Source organism: Ambystoma mexicanum, chromosome 13, assembly GCF_040938575.1.
Source record: "Ambystoma mexicanum isolate Mex_15411 chromosome 13, UKY_AmexF1_1, whole genome shotgun sequence".
Classification (NCBI taxonomy): Eukaryota; Metazoa; Chordata; class Amphibia; order Caudata; family Ambystomatidae; genus Ambystoma; species Ambystoma mexicanum.
In genome coordinates, this window is record NC_090938.1 from 710518899 (window position 1) to 710543521 (window position 24623).

At 49.0% G+C, this 24623-nt stretch overlaps 1 protein-coding gene across 2 annotated transcripts in view; it reads left to right on the forward strand.

Annotated features, from left to right (window-relative positions):
- LOC138521765 (E3 ubiquitin-protein ligase TRIM39-like) overlaps positions 1–24623 on the forward strand; it is an 840082-nt gene that overhangs the window by 723159 nt on the left and 92300 nt on the right. The gene's annotated exons all lie outside the window — the stretch shown is intronic.

Genomic DNA, 24623 nt, shown 5'->3' on the forward strand with positions numbered 1-24623 from the left:
TCATGGACCAACAAAGGCAAAGCTTGTACGCCCCTTCTTTGATGTACATTTGGAACCCTTGGCAGTGCGATGCCATATGCGGCCCCATGACTCCCCCGAAATAGGCCTACCCACCTCCTCAGCCCATTTTTGCATGTATGGAAGAATCTCCTCTGGGTCCGCTCCCCCCATCAGCCGATACAGTCTTGACACCCCTTTCTCGTCCTTTCCCTCTTGTACCGTAAGCTCCAGCCCTGTGGGAGCCCTTACAGCTCTCTCTCGTACCTTCCCGTTGGTGATCCAGTGTCGGAGTTGGACGTAATGGAAACGTTCTGTCTCCGGTATCTGGAATTTAGCTTTACAACTTTCAAAGGTCAACGGCTCACCCTCCGAATACAGATCCCCTAATACTAGAGCCCGTTCCTTCCCTCCCCAATGCTTCCAAAAACTCTTCTGCAAACCTGGCGTAAAATCTGGGTTATGAGCTACCGGGGTAAGTGGGCCTCCCCCCACCTTATTCCCCCGTAGTGCTTTATCCCAATACCACAAAGTGGCCTAGGAAGACTCCAACAACGTGCCCCCTTTCTCTGTCGACTTGCGAGGAAGCCCAAGTGTTCCAGAGGCATCTTTGAGGCTGCTTTCTCCAAGATCACCCACCTATTTTAACTGTCCTTAGGTGGCCATTGCAGCATGGGGGCCACCTGTGCTGCCCATAAATACCTGTGGAATTCCGGAACCCCCAATCCCCCCAGAACGTGCGGTCTAAATAGGACTTTCTTGGGAACCCTCGGTTTCTTCCCCTTCCAGATGAAGGACATCACCTCTGCCTGCAACTTCTTAATTGCTGGGTTTGGTATACATATCGGCAGGGCACCAGTCACGTATAAAAACCTGGGAAGCAGGTTCATCTTGACCGCCGCTATACGTGCCAGCCATGACAGTTCCCGCAAGTCCTATAGTTTGAGGTCTTGAAAGGAGTTCAAAAGGCCCGGGATATTAGCCCCATATAGCCTATTGTAAGTGGGGGTTAAATGGACACCCAAGTATTTTAAAGCTTTCTGTTCCCATTTCAAGGGATAACGGATCTCCCACTCTAACACCTGTTTGGCAGCCTCTGTATTATTAAGTGCCTTAGATTTAGAGTAATTAATGTGGAACCCCGAAAACTTCTGCAAATTTATCCAGCAGCTCTATAGAACTCGGGAGGGTATTTGTCGTGTCTTTCATGAACAAAAGGATATCATCTGCGCATAGGGCCACCTTCTGGGGGACCGTCCGTCCCAACTTCCACCCCTAGGATACCCTGATCAGCCCGGATTTGTTGCACCAGCGGCTCCAAGGCCATGGCAAAGATCAATGGGGACAATGGGCAACTCTGCCTCGTGCCCCTGCGGATAGTAATGCTATCTGTGAGCCGTCCGTTGAACATGTTGACAGGTTTACAAAATTGGCCACCATACGTATAAATGCCGGTCCTCGCCCAAACCTCTCAAGAGCAAGTTGCAGATATCCCCAGTGCAAGCTATCAAAAGCCTTGGAGGCATGTAATCCTAAGACCGAGAATCTCTGCCCAGTCCTCCGCCCCCACTCTATCGTACCCACGGCCCTGCGTATATTGTGATATGTATGCCGCCCTTTTACAAAGTCAGCCTGGTCTGGGTGTATTATTTTGGGGAGGATTCTTGCTAACCTACGGGCCAAAACAGTGGAGTAGATTTTTGCATCCCCGCTCAATAGTGAGATGGGGCGATAACTGGAGCAATCCAAGGGGTCCCTATCCAGTTTTAGCAGGAGGACCGTGGTGGCCGGGCCCATATCCCCTGAGCTTCGCCCCGAGTCCCTGATAGAATTGAACAAATTTGTTAGAGGGCCTACCAAGATCGGTCTGAAGGTTTTATAGTACGCGTTACTTAACCCGTCCTGGCCTGGGGGTTTATGACCCTTTAATGACCCTATTGCCTCCCCCACTTCCACTGATATGGGTTCTTCCAGCATTAGTCTGTCTGCCTCACTAAGTTGTGGCAGTCACCCGGTCCAAGAAGGCCACCTGTGCTTCCTTTTCTAGGTTCTCCCCCTTTAGGATGTATTGGTGTAGTAGGAAAGCATAACCCCTTCCAGTTCCCTCTCCCCCCTCACCAAGTTCCCATCCCGGTCTCTGAGCTGTACAATATGATTCCGGGCTTTCTGCCGCCTTAATTTAGCCACTAGAAAGCGGTTGGCTTTGTCCCCATGTATATAATAAGATTGCTTACTCCGTAAAAGGAGTTGTGCAGATTCGTCAGCAAGTAACGTTTCTAGGGCGGCTCTGGCCTTTTTCAAATCCCTCCCTGTTCTTTGTGAGCCTTTTTTCTTATACTCCACCTCTGCTTCCTTAATCTTGGCTTCCAACTCCCGCCTCGCACCCTCTTTTCTCTTAACATACCCCACTGTATGCGCTATAAGCTCGCCCCGTACCACAGCTTTGCTTGCATCCCAAATTGTGGCCCAGTCCACCTCCCGTGTGACACTGTTTTGATAATAGTCCCTCAGGACTCTGTCTGTTCTCAGGGCTAGATCTTTTAAAAACACCTCATTTAGACGCCAAGGCCTACGATTTGGCGGCTGCAGGGTAAGGGGCTCCATCCTTAGGGAAACCGGGGCATGATCTGAGAGGCACCGCACCCCAATATCCAGGCCCATGACCTGCGGAACCAGAGAATCCGAAATCAAGACCATGTCAATTCGAGAATGCCCTCTGTGTACTGCCGAGTAGTGGGTGTACGTTCTCTCCAGGGGGTGAAAGAATCGCCAGGTTTCTATTAAGTGCAAGTCTCTAAGGAATTTGACTAAGGCCTGTCTAAACACCGAGTCACTGGAGGTGGCAGGAAGAGTTTTGTCCAGAGTTGCGTCCATTACCCCGTTAAAATCGCCCCCAATCATGATCTGTCCCACTCCCGCCTTTGTGATTTTAAGTAACAACTCTAATAGAAAGCGATCTTGCCGCTCATTGGGGGCATAAACCGCCACCAGCGTGACTTGTTGGCCCATCAATAATCCCCTTAGCATCAGATAACGGCCCTCTGGATCCCTCTTTGCAAACTGTTTCTCAAATTGGAGCCCTTTAGCCAAGAGGATGCCCACACCCCTTCTTTCTGTACCACTAGAGGCAAAAAATTGCGCCGGGAAGGCCCTACTCCGCAACCTGTGTTCATCTTCCGGGAGCAAATGTCTCCTGTAGCCAAACAACCGAGGTCTGCATGTCCCTGAGTCTAGTCAAAATCGATTTTCTTTTAACCGGGGAATTAAGCCCCTGGACATTTAATGTGATGAAGGTTAGTTCAGCTATTCATGTACTATAACACACCCAATGCAATATTCTCCAACTGGGTCATTCTCCTAGGCATCGCAATCCTCCCGTATAGAAATTCCACCACAAAAAGATACTCAACCATTCCCCCTTCAACACCCCAACATAATTTAACTCCTTGAACTTCAACAAACCCAGACCCCATAATTGTACCTCGGAATAACACCAGGTGCATCACCCCCCGGGAAATGTAGGGTCTGGTCTCCTCCCCCCGTCCCCACCCCCTTTTTTCTCAAGCCAGTACAACCATTGCTCCCATCTCCAATACCCTCAAGGCATGTAGAATCAAAACCATAACACTGCTCTTCCAGAACTTAATATAAAATGCTCCAGCCAGCTTGCAGGGAAGCATCGCCCTCCCCACTCAGACCGGGCCCCCGGCACTAGGATCCTTCCTGTGACCTCTTTGACGAGAGCGCACTGATTTCCATTGTTCCTTTGCCAAAGGATCTTCTCTGCCCTCACTCCTTTGCAGGCAACTTGCTTGGTCCTTGCCCTCGCTGCCTTCCGTCTCTCCCATAAGCTCGTCCATCTCCTCCTCTTTTGTGATCGTAAATCTTTGTCCCTTCCACTCAAAGCGCAGACCCGTCGGTAACGCCCAACGGTAGCAAACCTTCCTTGTCCGTAGCCAATCCGTGACGACCCGCAGCCATTTTCGCTTGTTCAAGGTGGCTTGGGAAAGATCTTGAAACAGATGAATGGACGTAGAGCGGAAACTTATAGGTTCTTTTTCCCGTGCGGCTCGCATGATGAGTTCTTTCAGCTGAAACATATGCACTCTGGTTAAATTGTCCGGGATCACATTTTTCTTTAGCTGGTGCGATGAGTATACCCTATGAGTCCGATCCAGGACAATGTCCCTCTCAGTATCTGGGCCCAGGATATGATGAAACAACTCTGTCACATATTGGTGCAGGTCTCCATCGGGAACAGATTTCGGAATACCCCGGATACGTATATTGTTCCGCCGTGATCTATTTTCTGCATCCTCCTGTCTTTCCTGGACCTGCTCCATTTGCTGTTCAAGGATCCGGACCCTTTGTGCTAGCTCTTCATGCTCATGGCCGTGTTCATCGGTGGGTCTGCACAGTCCTCCAAGACCCCCGGAGGTGGTGAGTTGGTCTGAGCCTGCGCCTGTTGTTGATTACGCTTCTGAGCCTCCACGGACTGCATCATGGACTTAATGTCTCCAGAACCTGAACCTTTGGGCTTTCCCGTCTGCTTAGACATTCTGCCACCAGTAGTAAATAGGATGGGTCGCCCAAGGCCTGTGCTGTCACTATATGTAAGGGAGGTGCTCCATCACTACAGTGCTGAATCTGGCCCCTTAATGCCTGATATCGCCGCTATATGGGCTCTTCAAGTTGTGCTCTCCACTCCACTTCTCCGCTCCAGTGTAGCTGACCGCTGTTCCCATGAGTTAGGACCCCCTCACCCCGGGGACCTTCAGTCGTGTCCCCCTTGTGGGCCGCCGAGCATCGTAACAGAGGGGGAAAGGGGGGGGGGCACCAACCGCACAAGGCGCCCCTATCAGGGTATTTAGGGCAACGTAGGCTCTCACCAGGATGTCTCCACCCTGACCGGTTCAGGGGAAAGCCCTCTATGTGCCTCAGGGCTCTCCTCACTCCAGGCCCAGCACAGCACAGTCAGCACCAGTGCCACCACCTCCCCGCCCTGCAGTGTCCAGGGCTCTCTCCTCCGTAGCACGCCTCCTCACCTCTTGTCTTCCCTGCCGCCACACTTCTCTGGCTGCAGAAGCTCCAACCGAAGGCAAACACCAGAGCGCTGCAACCCCGCCTTTCCTCCACGCGCTCTGGGCTATGTGCCGCCAGCCCCCACAAGGCACCCCGGTCAGCGGGCCAACGCCTCCTCCTCGCATACGGACCCCCGGCCAGGCAGGGCTGGGGGGGGGGGGACAGGCAGCCCGGCACCGCAGATCCGAACGAGGCCCCCAGCAGACGGCTCGCCTCTTCCTTCGGCGGGTAAACACAGAAGCGCTGCGTACGTGCTCACCTCCCCAGGGCACTCCGCTTGAAGAGCTTCCGTCCCGCCTCGCTCCTCCAGCGCGGCGGCCCCAGTCAAGCGTGGCAACAGGAGGGGGGCAGAGACATCCAGTTGGCCAACACTCGCCTCCGAATCCCAGTGCCCCCTGGCGAGGCTCCTCGTCTTCTGCCTACAAGAGCACCCCAGTCAGACCCCCAATCAGTGCTCCATTACTCCAGGGGTGGGCTGACGAGCCCCCGCGCTGCTCCACATATTGAGCCCGCCATCTTGAAAGCTCCTGGATCCTCGAATCTTCAGCGATTTTTCTCCTCAATAAGTGGTTCCCCAGGGCCGCCTGCTGTGCCAGGTACTCCCAACACTCGCATGGACCAGAAGAGCCGTCTTCCTGGGTATTTAGCCTATTTTATGGGGTTTTAGGGCATTAGGACGGGGAAGGAGTCCCAGAGCTCACCAAGGAGACATCCTTCGGTGTCCTCGGCTGGCCACGCCCCCAACGATGGACATTTTTACCAGAGGTAAGCCTGGTCGTATCTTCGTAAACCAGTTGGCAATTGGCACCACCATATGACTACCTTTTTGAGACTCTATATGCCCCCCTCTTTATCCTTTTCTATCTTTATCTTTTGGTCTCTAGATTCTTAGAACTGACGATCCATTTGTGATCCACTGCATGATGAATTCTGGTTTTATCGCAGCACATTTATACTTGTATGATATGATAGGTTATTTATAACGCGCTTAATACCCAAAGGTTTCTAAGCGCGGACCCGGGGATCGAACCTGTGTTGCTCCACGTCATCTTGCTTCCAAGGTGAGCACGTTGCCGCCTTGCCGTTCCATCCTTAATAATGTTGGAGCTTGTGTTAAAAAGATTAGTTACATGTGTCAACACATCCTTTGCTGCAGGGCCCAGATCCTAATCTAGTTAAGCCACACACACATTCCTTTTTTCTCAGCGTGGAATGTATCACAATGGACATCCGACTTGGAGTGTTTTCTTCTCCGAAGAATCCTATACACAACGATCCAGGTGAATGTCTCTTGATCATGGGCGACAGCGGAGATTCTATCATTTGAAAGTAGATGGATTTTTCTTTTGTTTGAGTGATGGATGTGATGACATTTTTTATCTAAATGTGTTGTACTTACCTTGTAGAACCTTGTCCGTTGGATACAGATGGCGAAGCTTTGCCTTCATTTCAGCCCTCGGCGTCTTTATCGACGCCGAAGCCATCAGCGCTCTCGACGCCAAAACCTTTGGCGCCATTGAGGCTTTTTGGCTGAAATTTACCATCGAGATCCCTATTACTGTGGATCCTCCTAGGAAGGCTACTTCCAAGTCTGTGAGGCCTGTTCTGGACTCCAGGCCCTCGGCTGGTCAGAGAAAGGACTTTTACCTCCCTCTGTATGACATTTATGAGGAGGAGGAGCGGTCAAACTTTGATCTTGATTCTGTTGAGCTTGATGGGGCTCCTGTCTTTTCAGGGGATAGCCAATTGGATGCGTTGAAGGAAACTCTTCATGATGCTAGCGGCCCGGACACTTCTCCGGACGTGGAATTTGGCAGGCCTGAGCCTGGTGCTCATGCAGAGTCGTCCTACAGGAGGCTCATGGCTACGTTCAGAGTATCTGGGTTGGTCCAGTCCTCCGGAAGCTTTTGTGCAAGATGATCTAACTGACATTTTAGATCAGGGTCCGTCCTCTGACCCAGTGTTACCTTTTCATCTGACCTTACAAAAAAGGGTGGCGGCTGCTTAGCAGTCACCGGAATCTCTTCCGGCTGTTAAGTCGTTAACCAAAAAATACTGCCCTTCCGGTAGCAACCCCAGCTACCTATCTACTCGCCACACTCCAGAGAGTTTGGTGGTTCAGGCGGCTACGGCCACCTCGAGGCAGGCGGCGTACCCTACCATCCCTCACGATAGGGACGACAAACGCTTCGACGGTTGGGCATGCAAGGTGTTTTCTGCAGGGAGTATGGCACTTAAATAGGCCAACTCCACTTGTGCCTTGGCAAGATTTTCACACTCTGTCCCACTGTTTCTCTTGCGGCTGAACATATTCCCGAGGGGGAAGAAAGGGGTGGGTTCCTTGCTCTCGTGCAAGATGGCAAGGATGCCATGTGTGAATCCCTTCCGTCGGGTTTGGACACGGCAGACGGTGTTAGCCGGTCCATGGCTGCGAGCATCGTAATGCGCAGATTTGCGTGGTTGCAGAAGTCGGGTTTTGCTCCGTATGTGCAAGCTCGTCTTTTGAACATGCCCTTTGATGGCGTGCATTTGTTTGGCAGCAAGGCTGACGAGAGCCTTGAGAGGTTTCAGACCTCAAAAGCTGCAGCTAAATCTTTAAGCGCAGCTGTGCGTCAACCTCTGCCTTTTCGTCCTAGGAGACAGCAGTGGAGGGGTGGCTCTTTTCATTACTACTACTCCTTTGGTAGGACGAGGGGGGCCGCCAGTCAAAGGGGTCAGTGAAAAAGTACCTGTGGTGGACTGGGAAGAGGTGCCAAAGCCGCTCGGGCAGCTGCCTCTTTGCCTTCAGGCGCTGCCGCAGCCATTCCAAAACAGTCAAGAGGCCATGTCCCATGGTTCGCTGGTAGGAGCAGACTGTCTCAGCATCTTGAAGAATGGCGAGCCATTACTTCGAATGCGTGGGTTCTGGACACAATAACCCACGGCTACTGCCTTCCCTTTCTAAAGCAGCCTCGCGACAATCCACCAGGGAATCTCTTTGAAGCTTCCAGATCCGCTCCTTCTGCAGGAAATCTTGACCCTGCTAGAAAAAGGCGCTATAGAACTGGTGCCTGTAGTGGAGAGGAACAAGGGATGGTATTCCCCTTATTTTTTGATACCAAAGAAAGACTGGGGATTGAGACCATCCTGGATTTGCGTTGCTTGAATAAACTTCTCAGGAAGGACAAGTTCAGGATGGTCACTCTTTCTCAAGTCCTCCAAGCCCTTCAACTTCAGGATTGGTTGGTGTCGCTAGACCTTCAGGATGCTTACTTTCATGTGCCGATTCATCCAAAGCACAGGAAGTACCTGAGGTTTGCCGCTGTCGACTGATGGTGGTGGTGGCAGCGTATCTCGGACGAGGGAGGATTCAAGTCTACCCCTACCTGAACATCTGGCTGATCTGTGCACGTTCTCCCAAATAAGCGTTGGATCATCTCGGTCTCACCTGCCACTCCCTCCACAAGCTGGCCTTCTCCCTCAATTTTAAGAAGTTGCATCTGACACCTTCCCAACAGCTCCAGTACATCGGAGCTGTGCTGGATATGTCCTTGGGGGAAGTGCTCGCCTCCCAAGGTAAGGGCTCATCACATTCTGCAGATGGTGGACAAGTTTCAACATGCCCAGAGTTTCCCAGCCTTCGAATTCTTAAGGTTGCTCGGCCTCATGGCATCCTGCATTTTTGTAGTGCCAGAGGCCAGGCTGCAGATGAGGTCCCTGCAATGGGTCCTCAAGATGCAGTGGTCGCAGTTCTCCGGTAAGATGTTGGATCCCGTTTAGATTCCTCTCTCGGTCTCCCAGGATCTTCTGTGGTGGGCCCACAAAGGGAACCTGATGGAGGAGCCGTTTTGGCAACCATGGCCAGATGTCATGATGCCTACTCCCGGGCATCCAGACCAAGTCCATCAGCCCCGGAAGCAGGCATCCTGTTACCTGGAGCAAACCCAGCAACCCCTGTTAGGGGCTATCTGGGTACAGTCCTGACGCCTATGGCGCCAGGCTCATATGGGACATCAGTCCTGGCGCCATAGGCGCCAGGCTCATATGTTCAAACTTACCTGATGCAGACCATGCTGCAAGGGATCCAAGCATCCAAGCCCATGTGAGGCTTGAAGGGACTATTTTATCTTGGGAACTATTTTGTTACTCCGGTGTGGTTGTGGAGGGATACTTACCTGGGACTACTTTGAAGGCTATTTAAACCACGCCCGAAGAGCAGCACATGCTTCGCGTTATTCTGCATCCAGCAGCGTAACGCTCACTGTGTCTGCAGTCAGCATCCAGCATCCTGCCACGCCCGCCTCGAGTCCAGAGCGCCTAGAAAGAAGGGAAAGAAGAAAGGTTAGAACAAGAACTTTACTGGATTTCTTACCTGATTTCGGATTCAGCGCATCTTCGAAACACACTTCATTTTAAACGCATCGCCAGCAGCAGCGCCGCGCCATACTCACCGTTCCTCGCAGCATCTCTAGGATCCGGTGCTGTCTCCATCACCAGCTTGCCGCCTTCCAGCACCTAAGGGGGACAAGAAAACAACGTGAGCCAAGGGAACAAGCCAGGACAATCTCTTGCCACCATATGCTTACCTGATTTTACCGCAGGAGGTATTATCCACCAGCACGCCAAATCTTCCTACGCTGCACCTGCAAGAAAAGAGAAAGCAGCGAGTTAAACCTTGGCATCATTTACCGGACAGTGTTACAAAACACAGACTCTTACCTGAACGCTTTCAGCTGCCACAAGACTATCATCTTTTGGGTCTAAGCTGCAAAAGAAACAAGGAATTGGACAAGAGTGATTATTCAGACATTTTGAACTCTTTACAACTATATACTTACGGCCTTTCGCCCGGAGGTTTGGAGCCAAGATTTGTCCAGAACTCTTCCAATACCCTCAAGCCAGTGAAGTAACTGGCCATCAACGCGCCTCTGCATTCTTCGCAGGATGGAGAGCTCATCATACAAAACTATAAGGTGAGCTTTGTGAAAGGGAATGTCAGAAGTGATAAGTGGGGACGCAGTGAGGTGTTACTACTCAAATCCACAGGTGGCTAATTCCCTTTCCCCGTCTTTAGGAGACTACTTCTACGGGTCAAGCAGACGAAGCTAGGTGAGCCAGTCCAGTCAGTCATCTCTGCACTACGCATCACGTTGGTGGAGACCGTGGCTGTCCAGTTCTGCTCGACACCCCTGTGGGATCCAGGTGAGCGTAACACCAGAAGTGACTAGTGATGGATGCTTCCCCTGACAGGATGGGGCGCTCATGCCGACGACTTGACTGCCAGCGGTTGTTGGTCTCCGTCGCAGTCCAACCTCCACATCAACCTGTTAGAGCTGAGGGCCATCAGGCTAGTCTGTGCGCGGGAAGAGTGTCCGGATCATGACGGACAACACAGTGACCATGCATTACCTCAACAAAAAGGGTGGGGGGGGCAGGGTCACTCCAGTTTACAGAGAGGCAATGCAGCTCTGGTTGTGGGCAATCCAGCAAGGCATTTAGCTCCCGGCAGTTCATCTGACTGGAGATGTAAATGCGGCGGCGGATGCTCTGATCAGACAGAGCACGATCTCCCACAAGTGAAAGTTGGCTCAGGAAGTCCTTTTGGAGATCTTTGCCCTTTGGGGAACCCCACAAGTGGATCTCTTCGCCACCAGTGCCAACCGGAAGTGCGAGAGATTCTGCTCAAGGGAATTTCCTCCTGGAGGAGTCTTAGGCGACGCATTCGTAGTGTAATGGTCATTCCCACTGCTGTATGCATTTCCTCCAGTCCCCGTCATTCCTCAAGTGTTACAGAGGTTCGGATCCTGCATGATCCTTATTGCGCTGGATTGGGCCAGGAGAGCGTGGTACCCGGACCTTCTCGAAATGTCCATCTGCCCTCCATGCCAGCTTCCCTACCGAGAGGATCTGCTCTCGCGAGAAGTGGGGTCAGGTTCTCCATCCAGAGGTCAGGACTCTCAACCTTCACGCTTGGTATCTGAAAGGTTGAGGTATAAGGATTGGGACCTCCCGGATGATGTGATGGAGGTGTTGCTTTCGTCCAGAAGGCCAGCAACAAAATCCCTGTACCGTTGCCGTTAGCGCAAGTTTGGAGAATGGTGCAGAGGACAAAATGTTGATCCTTTTCAGTGTTCCATTCCTATGGTTTTGTCTTGCTTACTTTCTTTGGCCCACAGGGGCCTTCAAGTGGGTACCATTAAAGGTTACCTGGCGGCGCTGTCTATATTTAAGCGCTCGTCTGAAGATTGTTCTTATTTTCAGATTCCTTTGATTTCTCAATTTTTTATAGGATTGACTAATGTGTCCCCAATACCCCCCCCCATGTCCCCTTTCCAGGTGCCGGTTTGGGATTTGAATTTGGTTTTGAAGTTTCTCATGGGTGCTCCATTTGAACCTTTGCACTCTTGTCCTTTGAGATTATCCTTCAAGACAGTGTTCTTGGTTGCGGTTACTTCTGCTTGCAGAGTGAGTGAATTGCAGGCACCTTCATCTAAGCCGCCCTTTACTGTGTTGCACAAGGACAGGGTTGTACTGAGGGTACGTCATTCCTTTCTACCTAAGGTAGTGTCTGAATTTCATTTGAGCCAGAAAGTGGTTCTTCCTTCTTTCTATCCTCCTCATCCTGGTAAGGAAGAGGAGCGGCTCCATAGATTGGACCCCTAGGAGAGCTCTGAGCTTTTATATTTCTAGCATGTCCAGGGTCAGAGTGGATGATCAACTCTTTGTGGGATACGCTGGACACTGATTGGGCCAGGCTGTGACAAAACAGACCTTGTCCAGGTGGATTAACCTCACCATTTCCGAATGTTACCGTTTGCGGGCAAGAACCCTCCGGAAGGGTTGCAAGCTCATTCCACTAGGGGCGTGGCTACTTCCACTGCCCTACATCGGGTAGTTCCAATAAGGAACATTTGTGATGCAGCCACATGGGCTTCTATCCACGCCTTTGTGAAACATTACTCCCTGGATACACTCCATGGTCAAGATATGGCCTTTGGGAAGGCGGTTCTTTATTCTGCCATCTGATTGGGTACTCTAAATTCCTTTCCCGCCTCCATTTACTGGTACTACTTTGGGAGTCTTTCAAAGATGTGGAATGCGTTGGAGGCCACAATCCATTCGAAGAACAAGTTAGTTCCAACTGGTAACATTCTTTCGATTGGATGTTCCTCCAACGTATTCCACATCGCCCTCCCAGCCCGCCCCTCTGAAGAATTTCCTATGTGATTGCAGCTTACATTACCGCAAGACTATGTGCAGGTCACACGTTATGGGGGAAAAAGCATAAACTGAGGCTACAGGTGCTGTGCGTCCTATTTAGAACATCCGGTGACGTCATCCATTGACGCAGGACTCCCTCTAACGAAAAAGTATCCGAAGTACACAGCTGTGGACATTACATGTCAAAGATGTGGAATACGTTGGAGGAACATCCATTCGAAAGAACGTTACCAGTTTGGTAAGCAACTTGTTCATTTCATTGGGTGGTCATGTTTCAGTTGTTTTGGTGTCGCCATTGTGAAGTGTTGATAGTTTCCCTTTTTTGATTTTTCCCATTTAGTTCGGTGAGTTAAAGAGCCATTTTATTTTAGCAATATTCTGAACTTTAGATCTTCTGTTTGTATTTCCTTTTGTGAGCGAGTTCCAAAGTTTTGCCGTGGTGCATGTGAGCGCTGCTATTCCAAATTTCTGCTTTGAGTATTTAGATTTGAGGCGAGTGTCGTTGCTGGACCTTAGTGTTCGGTTTGTAGATGGACATTTTTCCCTGTCAGCCTGGAGGCTTGATACTGGATGGACTGGAGAATCAAGATGTGCACTGGAGCTGCAGGGTTACATAAGCAAGGACTTAATAACACGCTGCACAGTAAAGAATGGATACAAGAAAAATGCCCTGAAAAGGGGCTTACCTGCTGCTGTGCCCAGCTTAGATCCTAAATCTGGGACATGAAATCTCTTTGGGGTAAGGTTGTTTGTATCATTGAATAATAGAGGGTAAACTAAGAGCTAAATAAGATGACTACATACCTGTAATGACTGGGACAAGTTTTCAGAGTACAGAGAGACTTGGAAACGTAAGGTTCTTGAAGGGGAATATAGGTAAGTAGACCGTTGAGAGAACAGCTTGTTCCGTCTGCCGTCGCTCCATTTATTGTGAAGCAGACTGCCCTCTGTCTCAGCACGACTGGAAAGGAACATAACACTTCGGTGCGTGCCACACTGTATACGGAAATGGTTGGTTGTGGGGAGGGCAGCAAACCAGAGGACAGCCGCCTCATCGAGCCACTAATCTTCAGGGCAACCAGTGAATTCTGCATGTGGCAAATGGGAACCCTGTTCGCTGCTGCGTAATCCTAACCCCCTGTATGAATTCTGCTCCTTGGCTGTGGATTGCTCTGTTATGCAGAGACTTTGGAATAACGTCCGCCAATTTAGGGTGCTTGGTGCTGGTGTTCTCTCTCCGAGTCTGAGGATTAGTCTTGCTGCTGCATTCTGTATTTTTTTGTAGTTTTTTGGTAAGGTACTCTAGCATTCCGAGAGAAATGCAGTTGGTGTAGTCTACTCTTGACATGAGCGAAAGGATGGTGAGTGTTGTGTGGGAAGGTATCTGCTTGATTGTGTGTAAGCATGTTTTTTTAAGAACGTGACAGTGTGGAAGCAGCCGCCTTCCCCTCCCTCCCTCCCCCCTCCCGCACCCCCCCAACCCTCATCCCTGAATGGGCAGTGCAGGAGAGCGGGGCCACAGGCTCACCACATAGAGAAGTCCTGCAGCGCTAAACCCCTCTGCAAACGGAACCCAAAAGCTGGAGCCCGTGGGACTGCCCCCACTCATAAGACTTTTTGGATCATGAGCGCGTGAGCGGGGCTCCTGGAGCTGCAACACCTGTTTTGGGGCAGGGGTTGATGCAAGGCCCGGGAGCGGACCTGTGAAATACAGTATTGCAGTGCACCTCGCCAGTCGGGCGGTGATGGTGGCTGGCAGACTGGTAAGGCCCGCTCTCTGTTGAATAGACTAGAGAAAGGAAAGCCCTTTACGCACCCCCTATACCATCTGTGGCCCTGCAGCACCCGCTGGGCCCCACACATGGGGCTGAAGCATACTGCCTGGGCAACGCAGCGGTGATGACCAGGACCAATGCTGAGGGGGTGGCCGTAAGACGTTGACAGTCAAAAGAAGGTGGTGATCTGGCCCCCGGCTGGTGTGACACACAGCAAGAGGCGAGGAGCTTGGACGGGGCGACCACCCGGTAGCAAATCTACCTCCTGGATGAATAAGAGACATAAATCCTTGGACCAAAAATAGACTGGGATAACGGAACCAGGATCATGGTGGCCTGCAGCATGTACTCAGCGGGAGCAGGCCTTGGTGCCCTATACATACGCTGGGCTCTTGACGCTCTGGTACTTAGAGCCCCCAAGGCAGCCTATCGGCCCCCCTTTCCTTCGATTATTGGCATCATGGTTAAAGAGAAATTCAAAAAGGTCTCTACTCAAAGTAAGATGGACCATTACGCAACTAGTACTGCTAGTGCCCCCAGTAGGCGGAGAGTGCAGGAAGAAAACACACTGGCGGACATGACCATCTGTCTGCAAGATGGAATGGCTGCAATCGTGGGTTCCCCGTCCTCTATGGAGGAGAAGATTGACGGCCTCAGCTCAGAGGTATCTCTTCTGCGGCACGACTTGCATATGTTATCCTCTCGCATGGGGGAAGCTGAATAGCGCATATCAGATACTGAAGACACCCTAAAGACCATGGAGCGCCAATTGACAAAAGGTGTGCAGCACCTTTGGGTGGAGGAGGGTTGAGTGGACTAAGGGGAGGGCAGCTCTCGGCATAACAACGGTCATATCCTGGGCCTCCCAGAAAAATTGGAAGGTCCTAGCATGGAACCTTTTTGTTGAGCAATGGTTGGTTGACCTTGTGGCACCTTAAATTCTTCTCGATTTGAGAGGGCCCACTGGAAGTCCCCACAAACAAAATTGCTTAACTACAGGGACCGGGATGCACTGCTTCAAACGGCCTGAGCAATGGGATCGATCATGTATCCAAAATTGCATTCTTCCCTTACTACACGTGAGGTGCAACGAGCTAGACAGTCCTTTGAACCATTGAAGAGGCGGCTGCACATTTTGGGTGTTTAAATATGGACTATTGTTCCTGACCCAGTTCCAAATATATTGCAACGGGCCCGCCCTCCACTTCACAGGTCCCCCACGAGGTCTGGGCATAGGTCGAACAACACCTAGAAGGCGGACAAGGCACCCCTGACCACAGGACCAGCAACACCCCGCAGACAAGGCCTTTACGATCACACCCCCACTTGACCACCAAACAACCAAGAAGTTGATCTAGCTAGAACCGAGGGAGACACCCAACCTTCACAAGATAAGGGATGAGAACATGGACGCCGCCACAAACTTAAGTTCCATGTAACAAGTGTTTGTATTGTTGTCCCTCTGGTTCATCTCCGTAGGGCCAGTGTGAAGACTCACCCAACCCCCTCCTCCTTTTGTTCCCTTTTTGTATTTCCTGTTCCTTTTTGAGTCCTAGAGTTGGGACTGGAAATGTTCGGGCAACATGTTACTTCGGGTTGGGGTGTTTCAGTTTTGGTTTGTTTGGATTGGGTCACAAAGTCTGCATACCATTCCAACAGGGCACGTGACCCTATATATTTAGGCATCAAAATGTCTACACATATTGCCTGCCATTTATTTGAGTTTGTATGGTTGGGACAGAAGTCAGATCTATTAAGCTCCTCACATGGAATATTAACGACCTCTGCTCTGGCACAAAGAGATTAGTTTTACATTTCCTTAACAGATACTTTTCTGATGTTGCCCTACTAAGCAGAACACACATGGCTGGGTCAACATGCACTCTCTTCCGCAGATCGAACTACAAGACCTCCCTGCACTCTGGCTTCTCCATGGGGGATAGGGGTGTATTAGTCCTACTGCATATCACCTTCCCCTCAGAATGCTGTAGTACAGCAGGACCCTCGGGTAGATTTGTCCGGTTAACTGGCAAAGTGTGGGATAGGACTTTAGGCATCCTTGGTTTACACCCCACCACCAGTCTCTGCTGAATTACTCACTGCTGATATTCAGGCCATACTCTCCAAGGATCAGTATGGATCCTTGGAGGTGACTTTAGCAATGTTATAGATGTGTCGATAGATCGCACACCAGCCGGGTAGAAATCCAAGCATACCCACAAAATGAGCTGCCTTTTCTTTGGCGTTAGGCCTCTGTGATGTTTGGAGGGATCTGCACCCAGGTGAACACGGATACTCTTTTCACTCTGGGGTCCATGCTTCCCCTCTCACGGCTGGACTATTTCTGTCTCTGTGGCAAGACGCACAGTGCGACAGCCGCATACTGTTTAGTCCATCGGGTCTCGGACCGCTTGCCATTGGTGATGGCTCCAAAGCCACGTGACGAGGCCCGCCCAGAGCTGGCGCCTGAACGGCTACTATCAGGGGTTCCCTGACTTTGTGGAGCATATTCATTCCAGGACTATTCTGTACTTTGACATAAATGGTGATTCGGTGGATAGTGGAAAAGAAAAAGTAGTGGCGGACAATCCCTTCCCATGCACACCACTAATACTGAGAAATATTTCAACACTTGCTAACAATATGTTGCAACTTAATTTAAATTGTTTGTTCAGTAAACATTTCAAAAATGCACTGAGTAAGATCAGTTTTTTTAATGTGGGAATAAACTCCAACATAAATCAAAATTCACAGTTCATAGTATTAACAAAAATAAGAAATTAGCTCAAGGCATTTCGGGATAATAAGCCCTTCATCAGAAGAAGTGTTCGTTTCTTGGTATGGTAGTGGTGCTTCAGGATATAACTTTCGCTGTCTATATAAATAACACAAAATAAGATACTGTTTCAAGAGAACAACTTCTGTATCTTGAATTATCTTTTAGTTTGCCTACACATGTTAAAAACTGTATGGGAGGATGGTACATCACCTTAATCTATTTTGCTGAAGTGCATATCTCTAATGTTCCTTGCGGAAGAGGCAATACAGGTTGAGGTCACCCATCGTTCGATGGAAGTATCCACCTATGTTAGAAAATGTGTGGTGGTCTTTAGTCGATGAGAATGGTCAGTGCAGATAAAAAAAGTTCATAGTCAAGGTGTGCCTAGCTAGGGTTGGCAGCCTTCCCTTGTCAACTTCGCTGTGGTCCGATGTCGTCTGCTGGTCGCAGTATAAGTACTGACTGAGAATGTATCTGGAAAACATTTGGCCAATTGTCTAGATCCACTCTGGTGGATAAAATAAAACACAAAGGAGAGTATTACTCTTGTGTAACCAGTGGGAAATGTAGATTGATGCAGTACGAATCAATAATAGATAGTATAACACCTTATGGGTAGCGATTATAGAAGATAACCTAGAATAGGGAACAAGGTATAATATTCTGTCAATGTGAAGCCTCAAGGCTATTTTGCAACAGTTTTTTACTTGCTGGTGAGGGTCAGGACCGGATCGCGGGTGCTCAACAGAGTGACCCGCGGTCAAAATGGCTGTTCTATGTCTATGCTTGATACCGTTCGCGTGCTGATGTCATGGACGTAACGTTAGGTAAACAAATGACGTTGCCGGGAGCTCGGTCTATCTTAGTACCTTTAGTTAAGGCAGCGGCCCGATGACCAAAAGGACATCTAATTATGTTCTTTGCTTGCTGAAGCAGAGGTGACTGAAATTTGGTTGGGTGCACTGGCACATAGGATTATGTGACTGTTCAATGTGAAATAGCCTCTATTCCTCAATATTGGTCTGGTACAGCGTTACAAGTTATTCTGGTGATACATCCTATATAAGCATAGTGTGTTACATGATATGTTGCATAGCAAGACAGCTTAATATAATTCTCATACAATACCTTGGTTATACTCTTAATGTATCCATAAACTAGCTTGTGCTTCAAGCATTATGAATCTTTTCAGTATGAGTCTACTATAACAATAGATGGACAGAAGTATGTCCAAGGTGATAAATGCGATGTCCTCTTGATTTGATACACAGGGTTGTCTGAAAGTGTCTTTTTCTATGGATAGCGTAATTTTCCAATGTTCCCATTTCCTCTCAAAGGGAACATTAAGTGATCTGGTGTAATGGGCAGTATAAAGTCTTGCACATTATGACCATACATTTTCAAATGTCCATGTTCTGTTATCAGAATCAACATTAAATGTTCAGATTGGCAATGTGACAGATGTCATTCTTTCCTCAACTTTACGCTAAAACAAAAAAACACATGTGATTTCAACAAGTATCAGTGAGTAGTTAAAGGAACGGTGTCGACAAGAATTCTTCATTCATTCCAAGTGGGCTCTTGAATCCAGTTTGTGGATCCAAAACATCTCTCTGCGTTGAAGTAGGTTGTTGATGTTGCCTCCTCTATGAAGTTTGGCCACAATTTCCAAGATCACGTATTTTAGTTGGGCAATTTTCTATTTGTTTGTGTCAGTGGGCCTCATTACAAGTCCGGCGGTAGCCGTGCCGGTAAAACCTGCAGGCTGCCGCCGGACTTGCAAGATTTTCCGGCACCTGGCTTGCTGGATTTACCGGGGCACTACAGCACCGGCGGTCCGGGAAGTCGGGTGCCAGAAAAGGTAAATCCCCATTCCCATTTGAGTCCCATAGAACTCAATGGGAATGGGGACATGGAAGCACCGGCACCACGTGCAACAGTGCTGGTGCTGCCGTGTAAGTCTGCAGGCCGGTGCCATCCCACAGACTCATACTGTGCCGGTCCAGTAACAACGGTGCCGGTAGGCTTACCGGCAACGTTGTTCCAGGACCGCCATGCTCGTAATGAGGCCCAGTGTCTGGCCACCGATTTCAATTTTTTGGTCTGATGTTCGATTCTCAGATAGTCATTCCTTCATTTTCCTTGTTGTTTGTCCGACACAGAACTTGCCACAAGGGCAAATCAGACCATATATTACAGATAGTCACATGTGGCATATTGTCACAACTTTATTTTTGTCCTGTGTGTGGGTGCATGTTGGCCTTTTTGAACATTGCTGCAATGTAGGCATGGAAAGGTCCTGTGTTTAGGTTTGGGAAATTGTTTAGGAATCTAAACTTTTACCAAGTTATCTCTAATATTTCGTCCTCTTGTGAATGCCTCCATTGTGGTTCTTGGAAATAATTAGCTTGGAAATAATTAGCTTAGTTGCGTGTCTAATCTTGTAATCTTCCAGTTCTTTTCGAATAGAGCGTTGATTTGCATACTTTGTTTTGAGAACTTGGTCAAGTATATCAATGGTGGGTACTCTTTTCTCTGCTTATTTTTCAGCACGGTAATTCTGTTGTGTATGACTCTCTTGGACTTTACTTCTGATAGGACGGAATCTGGGTAGCCTCTGGATTTGAATCGGTCTGCTGTTCAGCCTCATGTAATCATTGTTGTCAGAGAATCCTTCTCAATCTTAACAGTTGACTCGGGTGGTTATTTTTCAAAGGTTGTGGATGATAACTAGTGTAGTGTAGAGTATTGTTGACATCAGTTGGTTTGCAGTAGATGGATGTGCAGAGGGAGTTGTTGACTGGTGTGATCTTAACATCAAGAAAGTGGACACTTGGCAATCCCACTTCAAGGGTGAATTTTATCCTCGGGTTGCATTCATTTAGATACTCCAGGAAAGCTTTGATATCTTCCACTGGACCTTTCCAGATCCCAAAAGTATTGTCTATGTATTTCTTCAAGGTGGCCAGCTTACTGGCCCATGTGGGATGTTTGAGGATGTATTGGGATTCAAATGCAAACATAAATGTATTGGCATAGGCTGGGGCATGGCTGACACCATTGATGTTTCTGAAATCTGGATAATATTTAGTGTATCTGAAGAAGCTATTGTATAGAATAATCTTGGTAAATTCTAGTGTGCAGATTTTATTGGATTCGGTGGATAGCCCAGCAATGCTGTGGGAGGGATATAAAACAGTCCTAGGGGAAACTATCACATGGGTCATGGCTCGAAGGAAGGCCCAGCTCAAACCGGTACGTGAGGCTGAAAAAGCGACAAGGTGGGAGACAAGAGTATCTAACCCTAGGTTCTTCTGAAGCACATCAGTCGTTCCTCAGGGCCAGGGAAATATTTCACAACATTTCCCTGGACAATGCCAGGCAGGCCCACTATGAAATGCGCAGTCACATTTATGAATCTGGCATAAGACAGGAGAAATGTTGGCATGGCTCGAAAGGAAGGATGAGAGGCGCACAGGCAAGTCCTGGAGCGAAAGGAATGGCCGGGGCGTGTGGGGAGGGGAAGAGTGGTGAGGACAGATGGCGATCTAGCAGAGGCCTTTACCGACTATTACGCAGAGCTCCATCTGAGCCGATGCAAGTTGCGGGGGGCTGCCACACTGGTCAACTCTACGTTTCCACATTTGTCGGAGGCCCAGCACCTGCATCTGGAAGCTGACATCATATGAAATTGCCAGCGCTATTACCCAACTTAATTTAGGGAAAACATTGGGCCCCAATGGCTTCCCGGTTGAGACATAGAACATTGGAGAGAGTGGTTAACCCTTTACACAATATGTTTCAATACTGTAGGGAGCAGGGCATCCTTCCTTCAGAAAGCTAGCATTGTGGTCCTCCCCAAACAATCCAACTCCCAGACCTCTGTGGGTAATACAAGCTAATCTCATTGATTAATGGGGAGGCAAAGATACTCACTAAAGTCCTTGTGAACCGGCTGCTGCCGGTTATCTCGACTCTCATCCACCCTGACTAATCCAGGTTTATGCCAGACAAATCGACCTGCATGAACATTCGGTGGCTGAAACTAGCACTTGAGCGGGCATCTGTGACGGGAACCACTAGCACTGTTCGCAATAGACTTCGAAAAAGCATTTGATTCGGTGGTGTGGGACAGTATATGGGAAACCGTTGATAGAAAGGATTTTGGGGACAGTTTCATGACCTGGGTCTGCCTTCTATATGAGTTGCTGGTAGCAGAGGTTAGAGTGAATGGCAAGATCTCCTAGACCACCTTGCTGGGTCGGGGCAAACACATTGAGGGTGCCCATTGTCCCCCCGCCCCTGCTATTCACAATCACCATTGAATCCCTGCCTGTGCAGCTCAGCTTCGTGGGCAGGTTTCCGTTGGCCAAGGGGGTGGGAAGGTAAAGTTTCACTATACGCAGATGATTTACTGGTATACTTGGGCACCCGTGCCAATTCCTGCCCCATCGTGACCAACGGTTGTGAGATTATGAAATATTCAACGGGTTACGAGTGAATTGGGGTAAATCTGTACTCTTCCCATTTCAGGGCATAGACCTGGCGATCCCTCCGAATTACCCATATTGAGTAGAAAAAGATAGCTTTCAATACCTGGGTGTCCATGTCGACATTCATCACACACTGTGCCTTGCCTGTAATCTACATCCAGTTACTGATCGCTTCCTCAGGGTTGTCCAACACTGGAAATCCCTTCTGTTAACCATGTTGGGGAGTGCTGCCCTGTTTAACATGCTGGCACTGTCAAGTTTCTTATACATCATGCAGAATGCCCCCTTACAGATCCCTGATCTAGAATTCAAGAGGATAGATTCTGCTCTTCTGGACCTTTAATGGGGAGGTACACAGCCACGGAGAGCCCTGACCACACTGCAACGATCGGTCTGGGAGGTAGGTATTGGCTAACACATGTTCGATGCTACTACTGGGCAAGCCAAATGGCGGTTATCAATGACATACTACACAGGGAGACAGCTTTGCTCCATGTTAGAGCAGAGGGGATGAATGGTGCGACTCCACTTTACCTATACCGATGGGTGCAACAGACCTCACCCCCACATCTATGACACAATATGTAGTCCAGTTGTGGAGAGCAGCTCACAAATACATTGGATGTGATGATAAATGAACCCTGGCCCACCCTCTCTGGGGGACATCCTTGTTGCTTGAAATTAATAAGCTGCCGGTATTACCAGGGTTGGTGGCCACAGGCATCAAAACCATTGACGATATGATGGGAGGGGGCACCACCTCTTCTTTTGCTGAATTACAACAGGGGTTTGGTCTACAATACCACTACTTGCCAATATCACATGCACTAGGCACACAACTCGCAAACCAGCCTGACATACCACCCTGCTCTCCTCTTGAGAGGAACATTTTGCTAGAACACATAACCACTAAGGTTACCTCCACCATCTACCAGGCCATAGGTGCTTTTGCAATTCCAGAGCTTTCCAACCCTAAGGCTAAATGGGAGGCCAAGGTGGGACCCATCGAACCCAAAGACTGGGTGGAAGCCCTGATGTTTTCCCCTGGAAAGTGGCAATATTTTCCAGACTCCGACTGGTGCAACTTAAAATCCTCTATAGGGTATATTACCCCAGGGTCTCGCTGTTTCCGATGGGGTTGTATTGACAGCCCACAATGTTTGAGGTGCTGGGAGGAGGGCACTTTTATACACATTATCTGGGTTGCCCGCGTTTGTGTCACTTCTGGTCGACATGCTGCCATAAACTGGCCAGGCTACTAGGCACAGAGATAGCACAGGACCCCAGGCTGTTACTTTTGGGAATTTGGGGTGAAAACTTAAATAGCCGATATGAAAAGCTGTTTTTGTCCACAGCGATTGGGTTGATAAAACGGAACATAGCCAAGAAATGGGGGGCCCCGGAACGCCTGCAGTTTTGACAATGGGTGGCAGATTTAAACATCTGTGCGTCTACGGAGCGGTGCATATATGCTGCATGAGGATGCCTAGAAAAGGTGGAAAAAATGTAGGGATGATGGGTGGAGGGTGACTGAACACTCCATAGCGGGAGGGAATGGGAGCCGGGTAGCATGTCCTAAAGTAGACCATGGGAGTGCAAAAGTTGGGCTGTGTACTGACGTGTATTTTGACTCTTCACTGTGACGGATCCTTTGCTTGTTATGCTATAAAACTGTGCTATGAAAAACAAGATTGATTGTGGCAAAAGAGATTCTTGCCTCCTTGCAGTCCCCCACACCTGCCTCCAATCCCCCCTCCACCTCTGCTTGCTCTGTCGCCTGCCCCTGGTCTTTTCCTTCCATTCCTCCCACCCTCCTTTTCTCCCACTGTCTTCTCTCCTTTCCTACTCGCTCTGGTCTTCTAACTCCCTCCTCCTGTCTCTCCATTCTTCCTCCTCTGACCCTCCAGTCTTCACCATCTCCCCTTTTCCTCTCACCTGTCTCCCTCTCACTCCTCCTTGCTCTGCTACTCACTCCCTTCACTTCCACTAACAGGCTCTCCCACCCCCACTCTACAAACTCACTCATTCACAGCTTCGAATACATGCACGCACAACCACTCTCAGAACCAATACTACTTCCAGACCTTTGCACCAATCTCCACCACCAACTCCTTAGCCTGCTGCTATGCCTTCTGTCCTCCACTTTGTCTCTTGGTCCACATCCACTCCACCTCACCCACACTCTGCCTTCTATTCATTCCCTTTGTATACTCTGCAGTTACTGGTTTTGTCCATTCCAACCAGTCTCAAACACCCCATCCCCAGTCTTCCATTGGTTCCAGCACTCACCTGACTCTGTGGGCCAATCTTTGACTACCTTTTCACCAGGGGCTGGGCATTACGCATGACTAAAGCTTCAAAAAACCCTTAAGCCTCGCCCAGGTTTTGGTAAGTCTGTAATGGCTGCTCTGTTCTTTCCTCGGCATGCTGTGGGGCTTGACAACCTTTTTCACATGCTTGCAGGGAGTAGTTTGATTTTGTGATGCACTGAGTGTTGTCCTTGCATGGTCTGTTTCAGTTGTCACCTTTCGGATTTCATGTTTGATACTGGTCTGGGTTTTCGTAGTTCCCAAGTGTATTCTAGGAGTTGTGGTTCTACAAAAGAAAAGGGCAAACAAGCCAGAAGCTGTGCTGGAAGATATAGGAGAGAAGCTGGTACCTTCAGCCACATTAGTTACGCATATGGGGGCAAGAACAGTGGTCGTCTTCAATCTCCACTCCCTGCCTCTTGTGCTGGCAAATGCCCTAGTAGGCCCCTACCCAGGTCGGGAGGGGTCCCTATTCCTTTTTTGGACAGGATCAAGTCCCTGTTACAATTAGTACAAATGAGGTGGATAGTGAACTTCAGCTATATAAAATCTCTTAAATGTTTGGCTAGTTTATAGATCAGATAATTAAATCTGACATTACAAGTTATTCAATATGAAATTAAGATGGTTCTGGAACATGTACGATTAAAATCCTTTAAAGAGAACATGTAATTTATTGACTCAATTTTGCATTAGTAAATGACAAGAATATACTGTTAAATTGTACTAAAACCCAAAGAAAGGTATGAAGAACAAACTGTTGAGGAAAGAGGATATAGTGTGTTTAGATTACCTGACCTTTGTTCATGAAATAATCGTAGGAAGAAGGGACTTATTTTTTTACTTGGCAGGGTAATCTGTTGCAAACTCCATTGTTGGTTTGAAGAACGATGCATCCTCCAACTCGTATGCCCCCTCTGTTTGGTAGTGAGTTTTGTGGAGTATATGGACAAGGAGTTCTGGTACAACAGTCATTTATGTGCGATGG